Source organism: Panthera onca, chromosome A1, assembly GCF_046562875.1.
Source record: "Panthera onca isolate mPanOnc1 chromosome A1, mPanOnc1 haplotype 2, whole genome shotgun sequence".
Lineage (NCBI taxonomy): Eukaryota > Metazoa > Chordata > Mammalia > Carnivora > Felidae > Panthera > Panthera onca.
In genome coordinates, this window is record NC_138339.1 from 221784985 (window position 1) to 221804529 (window position 19545).

At 46.3% G+C, this 19545-nt stretch overlaps 1 protein-coding gene across 3 annotated transcripts in view; it reads right to left on the reverse strand.

The window, feature by feature from the left end:
* Positions 1-19545, reverse strand: part of SLC25A15 (solute carrier family 25 member 15) — a 69585-nt gene that overhangs the window by 42943 nt on the left and 7097 nt on the right. Inside the window, exon 1 of one of the 3 annotated variants that reach the window (XM_060637279.2) lies at positions 1338-1522. The exons of the other annotated variants lie outside the window; for them this stretch is intronic. The gene's annotated coding sequence lies outside the window, so the exon portion shown is untranslated. Of the gene's footprint in view, positions 1-1337; positions 1523-19545 lie in introns of those variants that run through there. 3 annotated transcript variants of the gene reach the window in all.

Sequence of the window (19545 nt, forward strand, 5' to 3'; positions counted from 1 at the left end):
TGGTACCTCGAGAAGGATATCAGGGTCCTAATCCAATCTCCTCCTTTTCCAGATGGAAAACTGAGGCCAGTAAGCAAGGGCTTTTCCAAGGTTTTATAGTCAGTGGACTCAACTCAAGTCTTGCCTTTTGGGTCTGTGCTTACCAACCAGTATTTAATTCCACAGTATTCCAACCTGACCAAAAAGGAAAAAAATAAACACTGAACCCTGCGTTTTAGAGGAAAAATGGAAGCACATGGAGAAAAGAGTCACACAGGGCCCAACCAACGTGGCTTCTCAGAGTGGTCAATTATTTGGGTGTGGACATTTCTTAATTCACAAAGAAAGGCAGGCATAGACCGTACTGTGTCATCAGTGTGAATTCAACCCCTGCAGGTAAGCCAAACTTAAACACGTTGAATCCTACAAATAACGACTTCTAGATTAGGACACTAAACAGTGATGGGAACAGACCAACTCAGAACGCGTGGGCAACAGACAAATTATTGTGTAACTTAAGAAGGCTTCCAGAAGTCTTGAAGAGGACATACGGCTCGGCCCGAGGGAGGCAAGACTCATTCCTGAGCCTGTTGAAAAGCTGAATCCTTTCAGCGTCCCTTTACCCCTCCTGCAAAGGACACGCGAGCCCGACTCCAGGAGAGACAAACGACAGAGCCAAACAGGCCTTCTCTCGTTCCCTGGGGAAATTAATTTCTCGGTCGGGAGAATCCTCTGAGGTCGCGTTCTCTGCCAGGTAACTCCGCGCACTGAGGAAAGACTCCAGCCTCGGGCCAAAGCTGGCGCGAGAGGAGGCCGCCCGCCCGCCGGGTCACCTGGCGCTGCGATGCCCACCCGTCCGGCCGCTGGGACGCCGGCCAGGCAGGCGCTCCTGCTCCGGGGCTCGGGGTCCTGGCGGGCACAGGGGCAGCTCAGGGAGACCGCTCCCAACTTTCTCTCCCCAGCTTCAGCGTTCGCTGACTCTGCCCCCAACAACCTGCAGGAGTCTCCCATTCATAAGCGCCTCCGTCCCCCACCCCAACCCCCACCCCGGGCTGGAGCACCGGCGGCGCGGCGCCCGGAGGCCTGATGACACTCGGAGGGAGCAAAGGGGGCAACGTTCCCAGCAGGTGAGCACCGCGGGGAGGAGGCCGCGGAGCCCGCGAGTCTCCGGCGAGCCCCGGCCGGCAGCTCCCGCGGGTCCCTGGGCACGTGTGCGGCGCGCAGGGCCGCGGACCCCTGAGCCCTGCCCGGCTGCCGGGGAAGGTCACGCCGCCCGGGCGCGGAGGCCCGCCCGCGTCCCGCTCCCTCCTCCCCGCGGGCTCCCTGCAGCCCGGAGCGCCGGCCGGGGCTGCGCTCACCGCCGCGCCGGCTGGCCGCGTTGTGCTCGGGCTCCGCCGCTGGCTCCCGGCTCTGCCTCCGCGGCTCGGGGCGGCCGCTTAACACTCGCGGCGGCCGCAGGCCGGCCCTCCGCCCCGCCCTCCCGCGCGGGAGCACACGGGGCGGAGACCCCGCGGGCCCAGGAGCGCCCCGGCGGCGGCGGCGGCGGCGGCGGCGGCGGCGGCGGGGGGGGGCGGGGGAAGCGGAAGTCCGCGGCGGAGGCGGACGCGCTCGGGCCGCGCAGCTCTCGGGTCCCCGGCGCCGGGAGCGCGGGAGCGGCGGGCAGCGGTGTCCGAGTCCCGGTTGCCTTTCTTCTTCCAGGTTCCCGGGGCCCTCGTGAGAGGCAAGACCCCAGTTGGCCCTCGGGGCGGGGGCTGGGGGTGTCAGGAGTTAGGAGGACCCACTGAGTCTTTAGGCTGGGTTACCTTGGTGGGACTCAAGGCCTCGATTTTAAACTATAATTGAAAAATAAATAAATAAATAAAAACTATAATTGAGTACAAAAGTACTGGAAACTGTAGTGATAAAAACACATTCGTTTACTGCCATAAACACACACACACACACACACAGTTTTTCCCATTCTGCCTACCGCACGGAATTCCACTTTCACCAATGACATTGGAGAAAGTACACCCACCGATGAAAGCTAGCTGTCAGTCGGCCTCTCTGATCTTTTAGTTCTAATGAATTACAGGCTATTTCTATGGCTCTCCGACATTTTATGAAAAAGCACTATTCAAGGAATCTTTTATACTGGGAGTAAAGGAATTTTCTCTAGTGTCCTAAACCAAAGAGCGGACACCTGCTCCATTGGAAACAACTTGGTCTAGAGTTGCTTCCAGCTGCTGAGTGTAACTCGGTCATAGCCTTCCTATTCCTTTGGTTCCGTCTTCATGCACTTATTCTCATTTTCCACAGTTTTCTTCCTTAAACCATGCTGTCTTTTTCTTTTACAATCTGTGTTTGCCCTGTTTGGATGTGGCATGTGGCTAATGCCAATGTAAGTTAAAGTGATGGGGGCAGGAGGCAGGGACTCATATTCCACGTGACTTGTGTTAGTGCTTAAGGCGAATGCAGGAGGGACTAGACCTTCCTGTGGTAGGTGGTGCCATGAAGGTACCAGACCCCTGATCAATGGGGGCACTCCTCAAAACAGCACAAAACTGACTTTTCACAGAATCAGCACTTTAGAAGTCAAACTTCTGAAACAGAATGCAATTATAGAAACAAGCCAGGGAGTTTGAAATACTTGTCCAAAGTGGCTTGTGACGTAACTGGTGGGAAGCGGACTAAGGAGCAGAACCTGCAGTTAGAACACCCCATAGGACTAAGGGACTTTCAGTATCCCCTGGTCCAGTGGCTTTTGCAAACTAGAATGAGGTCCAAAGGAACCCTAATTAAGGGCAGATCCAGATCCGCAGTTACAGATTGGAAAAAGCACTGAACCTGGAGCCAGCATACTTGGGTAAAAATCTGTATGACTTTTAATGAGCCATTTAACCTTTTCAAACCCCGGCCTTCACGCGACAGCGTCACGGCCTCTGATCTCTGTGATCCTGGAGGAACAGTCCACCACGTGGGCCACTGCTGCTTTGGGAGCCTGCTGGGGCAACCCACCGTGAGGGCAGAGGCTTCTCCAGTTCACCGCATGCACCCTTGCTGAGCGCCCAGCCAGTCTCATGCTCTGTCCTGTCTCCCTTGAGCCCCTTCTTCTACTCTCACAAAGGCTATTCCAGGCTCTCCTCACTCCTGCTACATTTCTTCTCTCCCTCACCTCTCCTCAACAACCTTAGCTTCCATTTATTCCCCTGAACTTAAGAGAAACAACCAGGAAACATTTGTGCAACATTTTAACCCCTAATTTACGAAGTTACCTTTTTTGCACAAACTCTCATCCGATAGCCTCTGCCCTGTTGTCTTCCTTGCTGTATCCTGGTGCCTTACCCCGTGGCTGGCACCAATGATGCTCGTGAAGGAAAGTGAGGCTCAACACTTGCCCAAATTTATATAGGTACTAATGAAAGAGCTGGGACTCCACAAAGTTCTGTCCAATCTGAAGTTGATGTTCGTAACTGTGACCCTCCACAGTAATACCTCCCAGAAGGCTTCCTCTTAAAAGCCAGAGGGTTTCAGGAACCAGTTCTTTCTCCTGAAATAAGTCTCCCTGCATGATAGTGTATAAAATCACCTCCGCAGCTGAAAATCCCTCACAGGAGTGGCTCCTTCTGTTATCTTTGCTTTAGGAATAGAGGCACAATTACAAGGTGTTGAAAAGCTTAACAGCTCACAGAAGCTGAGAGAGAACTGATTGGAAAAAAATCACCTGCTTGGCATTAAATCATGAAAGTGACCGCGCGAACTTTGTTCTGAGGGTAATTCCCCAGGAATCCGATGGCCTCTTGAGAACAAGGACTTTAGATTCTTGCATCCCTGCTGTCAATATAGGTAGGTTCACCCAGTGGCATCTCAGATCTGGGTTCCAAGCAACAAGCAAGTCGGTGCACTGACCCCTTTGCTCCGGTGGTTGTTTGCTGCGCTGGGGATTGTGTAATCCAGGGGCATTAGTGCAGCTGACAGTGTGCTGAGGGGGCAGGTGTAACGCAAGTCAGAGGTGAGGGGACAGAGTGGCTAACGTGGAGAAGGGAGACTTTGCTATTTCAACAGTATTTCACAATACACTAGTTAATGATACCAAAAGGAGAAATAATTTCATTATTTACAGCGTTTTGGCACTAATACCATGTGGATGTGTTTGAACAAAGTGTTCATTGGAGTTGCAAATAATTCAAAAATGTAAATCATCTCTGATTCAAGGGTACTTTTAATTAATGAGAATGAAGAAAAAATGCTTTGGTTACACAACTCCCATTACACAAATCCCATTGAATACGGTTGGCTACTGATGTAACATTTACTGAAGACTCTCTTAAATCTTTTTTGGAATCAAGTAGAGTTTGTATTTGCAAAAAAACATGGATTTGGATTTTTTCATCTATGTGGAATAAGAGGGTACTTTGTATCCCATGAAAGATTTTGTTAAGACAATATTTTAAGGGTGGGGGAATTTCTTTTGTCTTTTCCTTGACAGCTTTTAAGGGAAGGAAGGAAGAAAGAAAGAAAGAAAGAAAGAAAATCACCTGAGATGTATATTTCACGAGTCTTAGATTTGAATTTGTCACATAAATATTTTTAAAGGCATAATTTATAATAGCAAAGACTTAGGATAAATGCCCATAAATGGATACGATTCAATGGATCATCAATAAGAGGAAATACTATGACATAATTTAAAAAATAATTTTCTTAAATCATATGTTTTAGGGTATATTTGGCCACAAGTAAAAGAACGCCCAACTACTATTAATATATTTATTTTGCATATAAAAAGAAATCTAGAAATAGGAAGTTCCAGAGTTGGTTAATTTAATGGCTCAAAAGTATCTCGGTCAGCTTCTCTGTGATTCTCTTGACTCATGATCACAAAGTGGCCCTCATGATCACAAAGTGGCTGCCATAGCTCTATTACACCTTCACATGCAACACACAAGGGCAGGAAGGAAGCCTTCTCCATATCCTTTTTATCACACAAAAAATCCTTCCCGGAGTTCCCCTGTTAAGCTTCCCCTTGTATTAGCCCAGAACTGAGTCTCATGCTTGCCCAAACATAAACACTGGGAAGAGAATGGAGTTACCATATGGGTTTAGAACAGGGGTCAGCAAGCAAACTTCTGAAAAGGACCAACCAGCCGGTAAATATTTCAGTAAGTATTTTTGCAGGGCATGCAATCCCTGTCACATCTATTCAACTCTGCAGTTGTAAACAAAAGCAGCCACAGACATGGTAAAGAGGTAAGTAGGTTGTGTTCCAATAGAACTTTTTTAAAGTTTTTATTTTTCTTTTCCAGTTTTTATTTAAATTCTAGTTAACATACAGTGCAGTATTGGCTTCAGGAGCAGAATTTAGTGGTTCATCACTTATGTACAACATCCAGTGCTCATCACAACAAGTGACCTCCTAATACTCAGCAATTGCACCACTCTTTATTTACCCGAAGGATACAAAAAGAGAGATTCGAAGGGCTCCAGGCACCTTGGTGTTTATAGCGGCGCTATCAATAGGCAAACTATGGAAAGAGCCTAAATGTCCATCGACTGATGAATGGATAAAGAAGTGGTATATATATACAATGGAATATTACTCAGCCATCGAAAAGAATGAGATCTTGCCATTTGCGATGATGTGGATACAGCTAGAGCGTACCATGCTAAGCCAAATAAGTCAGAGAAGAACTTTATGAGCATTGAAATTTGAATTTCATGTAATTTTACCTGTCACAAAATATTATTTTATTTTGCTTCTTTTCAACTTTAAAACTTTAAAAAACATTTTGTACGGTTCAGGCCATACAAAAAGAAATGGCAGGCCAGATCTGGCTAGCAGGCTTTGGTTGGTCGACCCCTTTTTTTGACCAATGATGACTTAACCACTTGGGACTGTGTGAGAGGCCCACCTTGCCTGAAACATCATCGCTGCAGACCCAGGTGGGAAGGGGAGGGCAGATTTCTATTAGGTAATCAGGAATCTCCCCCAAAGCATAGTAAGCATATGGGGAACTGCTTAGGGATATAATAATTTTTAAAGAGCACACTGTATGTTCCCATGGGCTGCAATTGGACAGTCCCAACAATTTCCACCTGTTGAACCCCCCCCTGCTATTTACCAAGACCTGTACTAGACACAGGCACCTCAAAAGCCTTTTCATGATCCCTAGTTCTCCCAAACAAATCCGTTCACTGCTTCCTATCAGTAACAAATGTTCATTTAGCACTGATTGGCTCTGTGTCAACCCACACTAAGTGCTGGAAATACAGAAATTAAAGAGACAATTGCTAGCCTCAGAGAAACCTCCATCCAAGGAGAGGAGGAAGGAACACAGAATTTGGGGGGGATATGCAGCGAGAGGGGTGTGGGCAGCACGGCATCCCAGAGAAGGGAATAAATGATGGAAAAGAGGGTTTCAGGGGAGGCCCCCAGGGGCCCCCCATGTCAGGGTGGGTTTTGAAAGACAAATGGCCCCTTAGGAGGAAAGCCTGTTGATATGTCACTCAGAACTCTTAGTTGCCATCAACAGAAGCCAGCTCTGGAGCACAGGAACAATTTATTAAAAGGATACTGGGTGGGGGCGCCTGGGCGAGCGTGGGACTTTGGCTCAGGTCATGATCTCACAGTTGGGTGAGTTTGAGCCCCACATTGGGCTCTCTGCTGTCAGAGTACTTTGGATCCTGTCTCCCTCTCTCTCTCTGCCCTTCCCCCACTTGCACACGTATGCACATGTACTCTGTCTCAAAAAAAAAAAAAAAAAAAGACAAAAACGAAAAAAAAGGATGCTGGGTGACTTTCACCATCTCTGGATGAGAAGATGGAGTACCCTGAAGAACTTCTTGAAACAAATCCCAGAACACACTGCAGAAGTGTTCCACCGTGGAAACCGCGGTGCACCTCCTTCAGAGCTTCTAGATGTTGTAGTCTGTACCACTGTCCCTTTTGTGCCAGGGCCTCTGCGTGGGAACTATTGCTGGGCACCTTTGCCGCCAGTTTTGCCTGACAGGTCACTGCCACACCATGTCCATCACCTTGCCTAGCTCATTTCCAAATTGATAAATCACGTAGATGCAGCTGATGGGTGGAACCTGAGTCACGTGCCTGTACCCGGACCTGCAAAGGGGGCTGGGAACACGAGACTTCTGGCTTGTCTTGAAGAGGAAGGAGTCACTTGGCAGGAAACTCCCTGAATGTAGACAGGGCTTTAAAACAATGCCAAGCAAATGAGAAAGAATGAAATCCTGCCATTTGCAGCAACGTGGATGGAACTGGAGGGTATTATGCTGAGTGAAATGAGTCAGAGAAGGGCAGATATCGTATGTTTTCACTCATGCGGATCTTGAGAAACTTAACAGAAGACCATGGGGGGAAGGGAAGGGGAAAAAAATGGTTGCAAACAAGAGAGGAAGAGAGGCAAACCATAAGAGACTCTTAAATACAGAGAACCAACTGAGGGTGGATGGGGGGGCCTGGGGCACAGGGGAATATGGGTGATGGGCATTGAGGAGGACACTTGTTGGGATGAGCACTGGGTGTTGTCTGTAAGCAATGAATCATGGGAATCTACTCCCAAAGCCAAGAGCACACTGTACACACTGCATGTTAGCCAATTTGACAATAAATTATATTAAAAAATAAAAATAAATAAAACAATGCCAAGCAGCCAGAGAACATGACACATGTCTACTTCAGACAGGCTGAGCATTCCCATCAGAGGTGTTACAAAACGAAATTCAACCAAGCGAATCTGAAGACCTAATTGGCTTTAAGTAATTCATGAATCAGGCAGCATTCCATCTGGCAAGTAGAGGAGAGTTCCGAGGAATTGTGCAAAATGGAAGGTTTCTATAGGAAGAAAGGTGTCGCAAGAAGTTACTTGCAAAAGAAAAGAAAGGATTGTTTCAGCCCAGGTAATCTTCTTCTATGGGGAAATGGAACAGTAGGGTTTAACATGGAGACATCACCTTGCTAGTGCTGATTAGGAAATTTCATATTGACTGTTGAAAGGTCACATTCCTGGGATAAGCTGAGACTGTGATTAAGTCTCAGTTTGCTGTCCTGGGGGGCAAATGATTCCAGTTGGGGTTGTTGGATGTGTGTGTGTGTGTGTGTGTGTGTGTGTGTGTGTGTGTTTAACAGAGGAGACTGCGTGTCCAAAGGCAGCAAAGCAGGAAGCAACACAACTCATTTGGAGAATTGCAGCAGTCTGGCTCTGAGAGGTGCTGGAAGATTCAGCCGGATGGGTGGGAGGAGCCACCTGCTGAGCCCTGAGGGCCCCTGTAGTGGAATCTACTTAGTGTCCCCTGCTAAGGCACGAGAACTGTAACTTATTCCTCACTTGGCCTGGGCTTTGCCCATGGTGGGTTTTAAGGCACTCTCGTCAAAATGAATCGTTGCAGGGGCGCCTGGGTGGCTCAGTCGGTTAAGCGTCCGACTTCGGCTCAGGTCACGATCTCGCGGTATGTGAGTTTGAGCCCCGCGTCGGGCTCTGTGCTGACTGCTCAGAGCCTGGAGCCTGTTTCAGATTCTGTGTCTCCCTCTCTCTCTGACCCTCCCCCGTTCATGCTCTGTCTCTCTCTGTCTCAAAAATAAATAAACATTAAAAAAAATTTTTTTTTAAAATGAATCGTTGCAATAAATTTGTTGGATTGCATCACTGTCATACAACTTACCACGATGAACATTGTAAGTGTCTGGGATCTTCTTTCCCCACAAATGGGCCTATCTGCAATGGATACTTTTCTATAGGCTAATTTGTTTTAGACATGGGAAGTATGTAGTTACTAACTCTTAGAGGCACCTACACATTCTTCACTGATACTTTCATTTAGATGTCAGATCATAACCATTTTTGAAAATAGTAAGAATAAAATATGGCTTGAGAGCCAGAACGAACAATCTTTTTTTAATGTTTACTTATTTACTTTTGAGAAAAAGAGAGAGAGTGAGTGGGAGAATGCCAAGCAGGTTCTGTGCTGTCAGCAAAGAGCCCAACGTGGGGCTCGATCTCCCAGTTAGAAGATCATGACCTGAGCCGAAATCAGGAGTTGGATGCTTAACCGACTGAACCACCCAGGTGCCCCTTAAAAAAGGAAAGCTTTAGGAGCACCTGGGTGGTTTAGTGCGGAGCCAGCTTGGGATTCTCTCTGCCTTTCTCTCTGTCTGAAAAACAAGTAAATAAACTTTTTTAAAAAAGAAGTCTTTATATTATAGTGCCAGGGATGTTGTATCAACTGATCACTTAATATATTGTTACAAATTACACTTGTGATTTAACATCAGGAAGTGTAAGAGAAGGCTGATTCCTCTTGTCCTAAACTGGTGCTAAGACTCTAAGAAGAGGTGCTAAACCTCATGCCTTCTAGACAGAGCCATGATGAGTGAATAGCACCACCTCCTCGTAGGGTTGACCGAGAGGTGGCACGACCCACTGCCTTCTCACGCATCAGCCCAGCTGTCCTTGTCCAGGCTCCACTGTCACAGTCTGAACCAGGGGAGAAATGGATTGGGTGGCAGGGACATGTTTGTCATTAGTCCTAGACAAACTGAGAGGTGCAGGGAGAGTGCAGGGTGCTTGTCGAGATGCCTGTCCTTCCCCTCACAAAATCATGTGGGTCACCAAAAGATTGCAGGGAGGGGTGGGAGGAATAGATTGAGAAGTGCAAACTTCCAGTTATCAGATCAATAAGCCACAGAGATGAAAAGTACAGCATAGGGAATAGAGTCAATAATGTTGTAATAACGTTGTATGGTGACAGACGGTGACAACACTTGAGTGTTGTGTGAGGCATAGCATTGTCAAATCACTATGCTGTACCTCTGAAACTAGTGTAACACTGTATGTCAACTACACTTCAATAGTAATTTTTTTAAGTTGTTTTAAGTTTATTTATTTATTTTGAGAGATGGAGTGCACAAGCAGGGGAGGAAGGGGAGAGAGAGAATCCCGAGCAGGTTCTGCACTGTCAACGCAGAGCCCGATGCAGGGCTCAAACTCATGAACCATGAGATCATGACCTGAGCCTAAATCAAGAGTCAGACGCTTAAACAACTGAGCCAGCCAGTTAGTTTGAAGGGAATCGGGGCACCTGGGTGGCTCAATTGGCTAAGCATCCAACGCTTGCTTTCTGCTCAGGTCTTGATCTCATGGTTTGTGAGATCAAGCCCTGGGTCAGGCACTATGCTGATAGTGCAGAGCCTGCTTGGGATTCCCTGTCTCCCTCTTTCTCCCTGCCCCTCTCCTATGCTCTCTCATCTCTCACTCTCTCTACATAGATAGATAGATAGACAGATAGATTTAAAAAACAGTAAATAACATTTTAAAAAATGGAAGGGAATATATTTAGTTCTCTCCCCAGCTGGTGGCTTGTGAGCTGTCAAGTCTGTACCCTCCATGGTGCAGTTACTGTCCAAGCAGAGGTGAGCATGATGAGGGAGTCTCGGAAGGGCTTGCCGTGTGTCCTGGGGCAGCAGGAGTGTACAAGTCTCACAGACATAAGGACTGATGCCTATTTCTCATAGATTTCTGAAGGTAGGGAGGCTTGGCCAGCTGGTTTGCAGGGATAGTGGCCTGGTGAAGGACATCGGGGCTCTCAGCCATTCCCCTGGCTGCATATGAAGGAGAATATGGTTACAGAAAGGCTGCCCAGGGAGCCAAAGGAGGTAATACATCACCTGAAGGAGGCGTTGGGGGTAGGCTAATGGCAGCAGAAGGGAAGTATGGCCGCCCTTGTCTGAGGGGGTGCTCCACCATGGAGGGGGCCAGACAAAACCTGCACACTATCCCCTAGAGAACCCCACCCCACTTTCTCTGAAGGGCCCTCACCCGGGCAGAGATCAGCAGCATCAGCTGGACCCAGAGCAAGGCCAGTTCAAAAGACAAGCCTGCCTTTTCTGTCGCCTTCCTGCCTCATCTTTGGGGAGCTGAACTCTGAAGAGGAAGGGGAGGAGAGAAGGAGAGAAATTGGAGCTGAAATTGGATCACACCTAATTATCCTAACCAAAGGATCAGAAAGTTCTAAGACTGATGTGACCACTCTGCTTTAAAATGCAAGCCAGCTCCTCCATACTGCACTGTATATGCTTATTTATTATGTCTCTTGTTCACTGTCTTTCTCTTTCCCTCTCACCTCTACCCTCACCCCAAAATGTAAACTCGGCAAGATCAAGGATCTTTGCTTTTAACAGATTTCTCTAGCATCTAGAATGATACTGTCCCTTTCGGCACCCTGTCACTACATGTGGCTACTTAACTTGAACTCACAATGAAATAAAGTAAATTCATGGCCTCAGTCGCACCCGCCACATTGAAGTACTTAATACCCACATGTGCCTAGTGGCCTCTATATTGGGCAAGATAGATAAGGAACATTTCAATATCACTGACAGTTTTATTGAACATTGCTGGTCTAGAACAATAGCCGGCATGCTGTGGCACTCGATAAATATTTGTAGAATGAGTAATTGAATGAATGGCTGAGTTGTTTTTAAGACAAGATAGTCTAAGAGTCTAGAGGCAAATTGCTCTATTATCAGTAGTGTATACACTCGGGTAAATCATTTCATCTTTCTGTGCACCCATCACTAGACACTTTGTCATTTGTAAACATTTAAAAACTGCTTTTAGGGGCACCTGGTGGCTCAGCTGGTGAAGCATCTGACTTCGGCTCAGGTCATGACCTCAGAGATTGTGGGTTCCAGGCCCACCCCAGCTCCGTGCTGGTGGTGTGGAGCCTGCTTGGGATTCTCTCTCTCTTCCCCTCCCCCACTCATATGTGCGTGGGCTCTCCTTCTCGCTCAAAATAAATAAATAAACTTTAAAGAAGAAGAAGGAGAGGGAGAGGGAGGAGGAGGAGGGCGAGGAGGAGGAGAAAGAAGGAAGAGGAGGACGATGAGGACAAGGAGGAGGAGAAAAAGATGCCTGGGTTCGATTTTTTTTAAAATTTAATTTAAAAAGCGAAAATAAAAAGTGCTTTTAGAAAATTGTTCTGGGAAAACAGATACAACCACTGAAAGGATAAATAAAGGGATGTACCCATTCTTTGGAAGGCCCAGTATATTTGAGGCAACATAGCGTAGAGATTATTGGAGGCTCTGGAGTCAGATGGCCTGAGGGGAAAATCCCAGCATCTATTTTACCAGCTGGATGATTAGAATAAACCTTCTGGGGTGAGAATGAGGGAGAGATATGGTTCTACCACTGATGCTCTGTGTACTACCCCATCCCCACTATCCCCAATGCCCATGTGATCTCACCAATGAAGACTTCCACGTGTCACGTTCTAACCCTCTCTTTTAAAAAAAATTTTTTAACATTTATTTATTTTTGAGAGACAAAGGGAGACAGAATGTGAGTGGGGGAGGGGCAGAGAGAGAAAGGGAGACACAGAATCCGAAGCAGGCTCCAGGCCCTGAGCTGTCAGCGCAGAGCCCGACGTGGGGCTCGAACTCACGAATCATGAGATCATGGCCTAAGCTGAAGTCAGACGCTCAACCAACTGAGCCACCCAGGCGCCCCTAACCCTCTCTTTATAATAGGATTCTTTCCCTGCCATGTAAACATGGCATTCAGCCAATCCCCAAATGAATAACCATCATTCAAAGCATTTAGCCAACATCTCTGTTCCAAGCTTTGTGCTAAGCACTGAAAATTTAGAGGCAAAGAGGGAAGCTTCATCTCCCAAATAGCTGGGACTGCAGCGAGGGAAGGCTGAGTGTTGTAGAGGCATGTTCAGAATGCCAGGGAACAACAGGGAAAGGTCACATAACCAAGCCCAGGGAACCAGGAAGGCCATATTTGGAGGAGGTAATGGCTGAGTCTTAAAGTATGAGAAGGAGTTATGAGTAGGAGTTTCAAAGGAGGGAACAAACCACACAATTATAAGAAAAGAAAGGAGAAAGAGCATGGCAGTCTAGGAGCCCCAGTGGTTCAGTGCAGAATAGGAGGTGAGGGTAACAGAAGAGGCTAGCAAGGAGCAGGGCTGATCTCCGAGGGTCCCATATGCCCTGCTAAGCGTGTTGAGTTTATTCAGAGAGTGGTAGAGGGAGCCAGTGAATAGACATTCTTTGTGATGTAAATGTGGACGGTGTAGAGCAGAGAGGAGGTTGAAGGCATGGACTATGGAGCCAGACTGTTCTGTCCTTGAAGACTGGCTCTCATTCGACGGCTTTGTGAAGGTGGACAGCTTCTTTAAGCCCCAAATTCCTCATCTTGCAAAAGGGGAGAACAATCCTAGCTGTGTAGTGGAATTTTGTGAAGGTAAGATGAGGCAAAAAATATAAAGCACTTGCTACAGTGCCCGACACATAGTAAGTGGTCAGTAAGTGCTAACAATTATTATAGGTCGTTGGTTTCTTAGGTTTCTTGTTTGCCTGATTTTTTTAATGTTTATTTATTTAGAGAGAGTGCAAGTTAGGGCACGCACAAGCAAGGGGAGAGGCAGAGGGAGACGGAGAGAATCCCAGACTCTGTGCTGTCAGCGCAGAATCCGGTGCGGGGCTCAAACTCATGAACTGTGAGATCATGACCTGAGCCAAAATCAACAGACACTTAACCGAGGTGTCCCTGCCTTACTTTTATAGTTAAATACTAACTGAATGAATTAAATTTGCCACAATGATAGGAATTTAAAATGTTGTCCGTGTACCCTAATAAAAATCTAAACATTTTATTCCTTCAACCCATATTGATTGACCATGAATGACGTGCTAGGCAGTTTTAGACTCTAAGAATAAATTGCTGAACAAGGCAGCCCAGGGTCTCTGCTCTCAGCTTATATTCTAGTGGGGGAGGCTGACAATAAATAAGTAAACAAAAGGGTTACAAGATGTGTACACTCCACGAGGCAGGGCTTCTCTGTTTGGTCCTGATGGAGCCCCACCGCATGAGGCAGAGCCTACTGTAGGCACTCAGTCAATGTGTCGAGTGGATGAAAAGAGATCGTTTCAGAAGGTGATGAGCACTAGGAAGGCAGTGAAACTGGGCAACATGATGGAGTGGGAACATGCTGGAGTGGGAAGACTGGCTTCAGTCGATGCGGCGCTAATGACAAGGTGGCTGTTGAGTGAAGTTGGAAAGAGGTGAAGGAGGCAATCATGGGACAACCTTCGAGAAGAATGTTCCAGGCAAAAGGATATTCCGTGCCAAAGCTAAACATCCTAGAGCAAAGCTGTGTTGTGCCTGTGAAGAACAGGCCCAAGTTGCTGGCATGCAGCGAGTGAGGGGAGGAGAGAGTTGGGGCAGGAGGTGGGAGCCATAGGCAAGAGCTGGGCATTCAGGGCACTTAGACCCATTTCCTTGCCCTGCACAGAATCGCCTGGGAAGCTTTTCTATTCCTCCGCTCAAAATGTCTACAGAGCGCATTACTGTGTTTGTCAGCTGCCCTCGCTCTTGTCCAATAGAATTATCTTTCCAGGCTGGGGACGTGGAGACAGACTGGATTCCTCTCTCCTGCTGTTGGCAGGCCTCTGCGTTGGCGCTTGACCTGCTCAGTGTTCCGGGCTGTGTTAGGTTTATTTGTCAGACTGATGTGACAATGAAGGGAAATCTTACCCTCTGGGGGAAAAATAGTCAAAGTGCAATGGGAAGCCAGTTCAGGATTTGAAACAGGTGAAAAAGGTGGTCTGAATTAAGTTATTAATGATCGCTTTGGTGGCTGGGTAGGGAAGAAATTGCGGGAGAGTGAGAGTGACAGGAAGGGGGCCCGTTAGGTGACTTAAAATGGTCAAAGCCCAGGACGATGGTGGCTTGGACTGGGGGCCTAGAGTGGGAGGTGGAGGTAGGGGGGAACCCCCAGATCAGATGCCAATCAGTTGTAGTCTTGGGTGGGGATGTACATTCACACACCACACACCATACCACACACACACCACATACCAAATACAGATGCACACCAACACACACAGACCACACACTCACATACACCCCCCCCCCCCCACTACCACACACCACACAAATACACCTCCACACACACAGCACCACATACACACCCACACCCACACCAGGGCATAAATGTTTTATGTAGCATGAGATTATTTCTGCCTCCAGAGGGCACTTGAGCCTTACAAATACATCCCAAGGGCAGAGAGGCCCTTTCCCTAGGACATAATTTGAGAGGGCCAGGAAAGCAAAAACAAAGGCCATCTCATCTGGAGCTACAGTCTTTGTTTATTGGGATGTAAAAGCTCTTTTAAAAATTAAATTTCCTTGCAACGGCTTTATAATAAACCGCAATTTGGGCTTTCATCCGTTGGTGTAAGTTAGTCGAATTATATAGCTGTCCTTCTGGGGCATAAATGAGAGAGAGGCAGTTTGACAGGCAGGTGAGGAGAGAAGAAGCTTAATTTTGAGAGGTGTAGCCAGAGGGCCAGGTCTGGGTGAAGCCCAGAGCAGGGAGGCTCTGAGGAACGGAAGGCAGCATAGACACAGCCCCAGGGACAGAATAAAAAGGCAAGGGGTGGGGGGGGGGGCACCTGGGTGGCTCAGTCGGTCAAGCATCCGACTTCGGCTCAGGTCATGATCTCAGGGTTTGTGAGTTCGAGCCCCAGGTCGGGCTCTGAGCTGACAGCTTGGAGCCTGGAGCCTGCTTCGGATTCTGTGTCTCCTTCCATCTCTGCCCCTCCCCCACTTGTCTCTCTCTGTCTATCAAAAATAAATACATATATATATATATATATATATATATATATATATATATATATATATAAAAGAAAAGGCAAGGGGTGGGAGTGGGGCAACCAAGGAATTTTCAGATGCTTCAGAATTTGGGCTGAGGACAGTTCTGCCTGGAAACATTTCTGTCGTCTCCAGAAATTATTTGCTAAGCACCGTTTCATCGTGGTTCTATGTCTTATGCCGCACAATCCATGTTAGAATGACATGATCCTGCTCTTTGATAAACTTAAGATCGAAAGCAATTTTACACATAAATCTACTGAGAATGAATCACTTTACATAGAGAGGGAAAAGCAAAGCATCTAGACAGTCTGAGCCGAAGGGCACGAAACCACTTCCTCTTCTGTCCCGTTTCCCATACGTGTCCTGCTGCAGGTGCCTCCCTGCCCCTCCCACCTTACACTGTCCTTCAGCTTTGGGCACTAAAGTCCTAGTGAAGAGGTGACCGTGACCCAGGAGCTCCTCCACCTGGGCCCCCACAGCACCCCCCGCACCCCCCCACCGTGACTGTGCAGCTTTGAACGTAATGCCTTGTAAATACCGTTGCACTATCTGTTAACCTATCTGTGGGTCTGACCAGGTCACCAGCCCCTGGACGCATGGATGGTCTTACTCATCTTTGTATTCTAAGACCAAAACTTGATTTTCACATAGTTAAGTATTACATATTTATACTAATACCATACATCTACATTTATTTTATATAAACACATACATTCATCTATTTTAGGCTGTGTTTGATACTGTTATTTGACTAGGTTTATAGCCTAGATTAGCTGGAAATACACTTATATAGTAGGGAGAGATAAACATTCCTATTGAGGAAGGTGTGGTAACAAAAGAGCTCTTCCGCCATCTATGAAAAAAGAAGGGAACTATTACATCTGACATTCTGCCATACACACCCGCCCATCCTGCACCCAAATCGGGAAACGTCGTGACAAGCTACGCCCCAAATGAGCTAGGCTCATTTCTCCTCTGAACTTTCAGCCAGTACATCATCTTGGCAAAGGTGTTCATAATAATTTGCTACTTTTGCTGGTGGGATCACAAGTAAGTTGAAATGACTAGCTAAAAATGCTGGATAAGTGGATTTATTCTGCAGGCATATTTCACAAGGAACAGTCCTAATGTACCAACCAATACCACGGCCAGCCTGGCTGGTTGGGAGTTCCAAATATTGATTGACTCTTCCTGGACTCCTTCTTACATGGTGCCATCCCTCTGCTGTGGCACATAATTACCTTGCGTTGGATAATCCTGATGTCACTCAGAAAATTAAATGAGACCTATAGATTGTTTGGTGCTCAGTGATGGCAGTTAGTGTTGTTATTATCACCAGTTACCATATTGCAGATACATATGGTACCTCCTAGTTTTGTTGGAAAAAGGCTTATGCACTCTTTTACACTGAAGCATTGCACGTAAAATAACCCTCTTTTATTGATAGATGGAATCATAAATTCTGGATATTTAGTAACATCTACCAACGCTGAAGATAAAATATAAAATCTATCGCTAAAAAATAAATACATCGGTATCAGCAAACACTGGTATAAAATGGACAACAAAGCAACATATTTATTGGAAAATGAATCACATATACAGGTAATGCTAGTGACTGAAAAGTAATTCACAATATAAATGAAACTTGAGGGGCACCTCGGTGGCTCAGTTGGTTGAGCGTCCGACTTTGGCTCAGGTCATGATCTCATGTTTCGTGAGTTCGAGGCCCACGTCTGGCTCTGTGCTGACAGCTCAGAGCCTGGACCCTGCTTTAGGTTCTGTGTCTTCCTCTCTGTCCGCCCCTCCCCTCCTCGCACTCTGTCTCTCTCTCAAAAATGAATAAACATTAACACCTTTTTTAAATAAATAAATGAAACTTGATTGCATATGAAGTGTATACAGACAGAGCAAGTGTGATGGACAATGGAATAAAGCTAGCAGCAAACACTTTGATGAAGGCACAGGCAAGCAGCCACAGAAGCTGTGCCCTGACGTTTGTGTTTCCCTGTCCCGCCGGAGACAAGTGGCTTCTCTATTTGCCCTGTTGTGGTCCACCAGCATGAACAGATCTGTAGCAAACAGCAGACTGGCAGAGTATTTCTAAGTTTTTCAACGATGTATTATTTACTTAGATCTAAGGTGTTCCTTAGAATTAGCACAGTAGTTAAATAATGTATGAAATCAATCTGGGGTACATTCGATAGCATGGGAAGTAAGTGCATTATGATGGGGTGAAATCGCCTTTACCATGAAGCTGACCTGCTATTTAAATATCTTTGCTGCTATTTTGTAACTTTGGGTAATTCCACCTGTTTTTAATATCTTGGTATAACTAATATTATGTCCAACATTGTTTTTCAGCTTAGTGAACCACTAGTCATTGAATTCCACTTCCAACTCATTAGCTAAAAAACTTCAATGATCATTTATTCAGAGTGCTTTGGAATCAGAGCACTTTAGATATATAAAATTTGGGAGGAGTGTGTGTGTGTGTGTGTGTGTGTGTGTGTGTGTTATGACAATAAATATAATTACCATTCTGTACTCTAGTTAGCTGTAAGCATAGGCCTCAAATACTGCATTTCATAGCTGGGTCAATCCTTTCCCTTCTGTACCTCTGTGACACCTGAGGAAGGTCTAATTCTCCTCCCTGGACCTTCCTGTCTGCCCTCGTATTGCTGAGAACCAAGAATATCTATCTATGTCTCAGGATACGACCCTTCCTAAACTCTCAGGCTGGCCTTGTCCAAGGATGTGCTGCAATTCAGAATATTTTAAGAGGTCTTCTCAACATCCAATGCTAAGTGTACATACTGCTTTAAAATACAGCTGAATGCAGGGTGCCTGGGTGCCACAGTCAGTTGAGTGTCCAACTCTTGGTTTGGCTCGGGTCATAATCTCATGGTTCTTGAGACAGAGCAAGCCCCACATCAGGCTCTGTGCTGACAGTGCCTCTCTCTCTCTGTCCCTCCCCCACTCACACGCTCCCCACTGCTCTGTCCCTCTCTCAAATAAACTTTAAAAAATAAAAAACAAAATACAACATCAGTAATATTTTTACTTAGATTTCTGCCTTTGAATCATAGATTCCAGAGATCTGCAGCACCATGTGTTGGCTGGAAAGAGTATTCTCCTTATTCCTTAAAATTATTTCATTCCCTTTTCTTCATCACCTGTATGTGTTAATGTATTAAAATTCTTAACAACAATAACCATATATTCTCCCTGGACTCTCTGGTATGAGTTGACTCATGAAAGTTCACTGTTAAGTCCAGAAGTGGCAATTGCTCAAAAAATGCCTTTGGTGTTCTCTAGGAGTGCTACATTTGAAATCAGAAGACGTCCTTATAAAGAACAGTGCTGATTAGACTTCTAGATAGTTTAACATCTTCAATCAAAATGGTTTTCTGCAGGAGCTTCAGACTTGGCAAATACATCTATGTGCCAGGAGGGTGGTACACTCCAAGCCAAAGGGACAAAAGTTCCTGTGCTCAGGACCCTTCTAGACCTTTCCCTATGTACCTCTTAATCCAGCTGTTCATTTTTTAAAAAAATTTTTGTAACTTTTTTTATTTTTGAGCGAGAGAGACACAGCGTGTGCAGGGGAGGAACAGAGAGAGAGGGAGACACAGAATCCAAAGCAGACTCCAGGTTCCGAGCTGTCAGCGCAGAGCCTGACGCTTGAACTCACGAACCACGAGATCATGACCTGAGCTGAAGTTGGCCACTTAATCGACTGAGACGCCCAGGCATCCCATCCAGCTGTTCATTTTTTAACAGAACTAGTAATGGGACAGATAAACACTGATGCCTCTTGATATAAAGCACAGTGAACACTATAACTTCACTTCTGCGGTTCTCCCGCTAAGAAACTAATAACTTATATCTAATCATTAGGAAACAA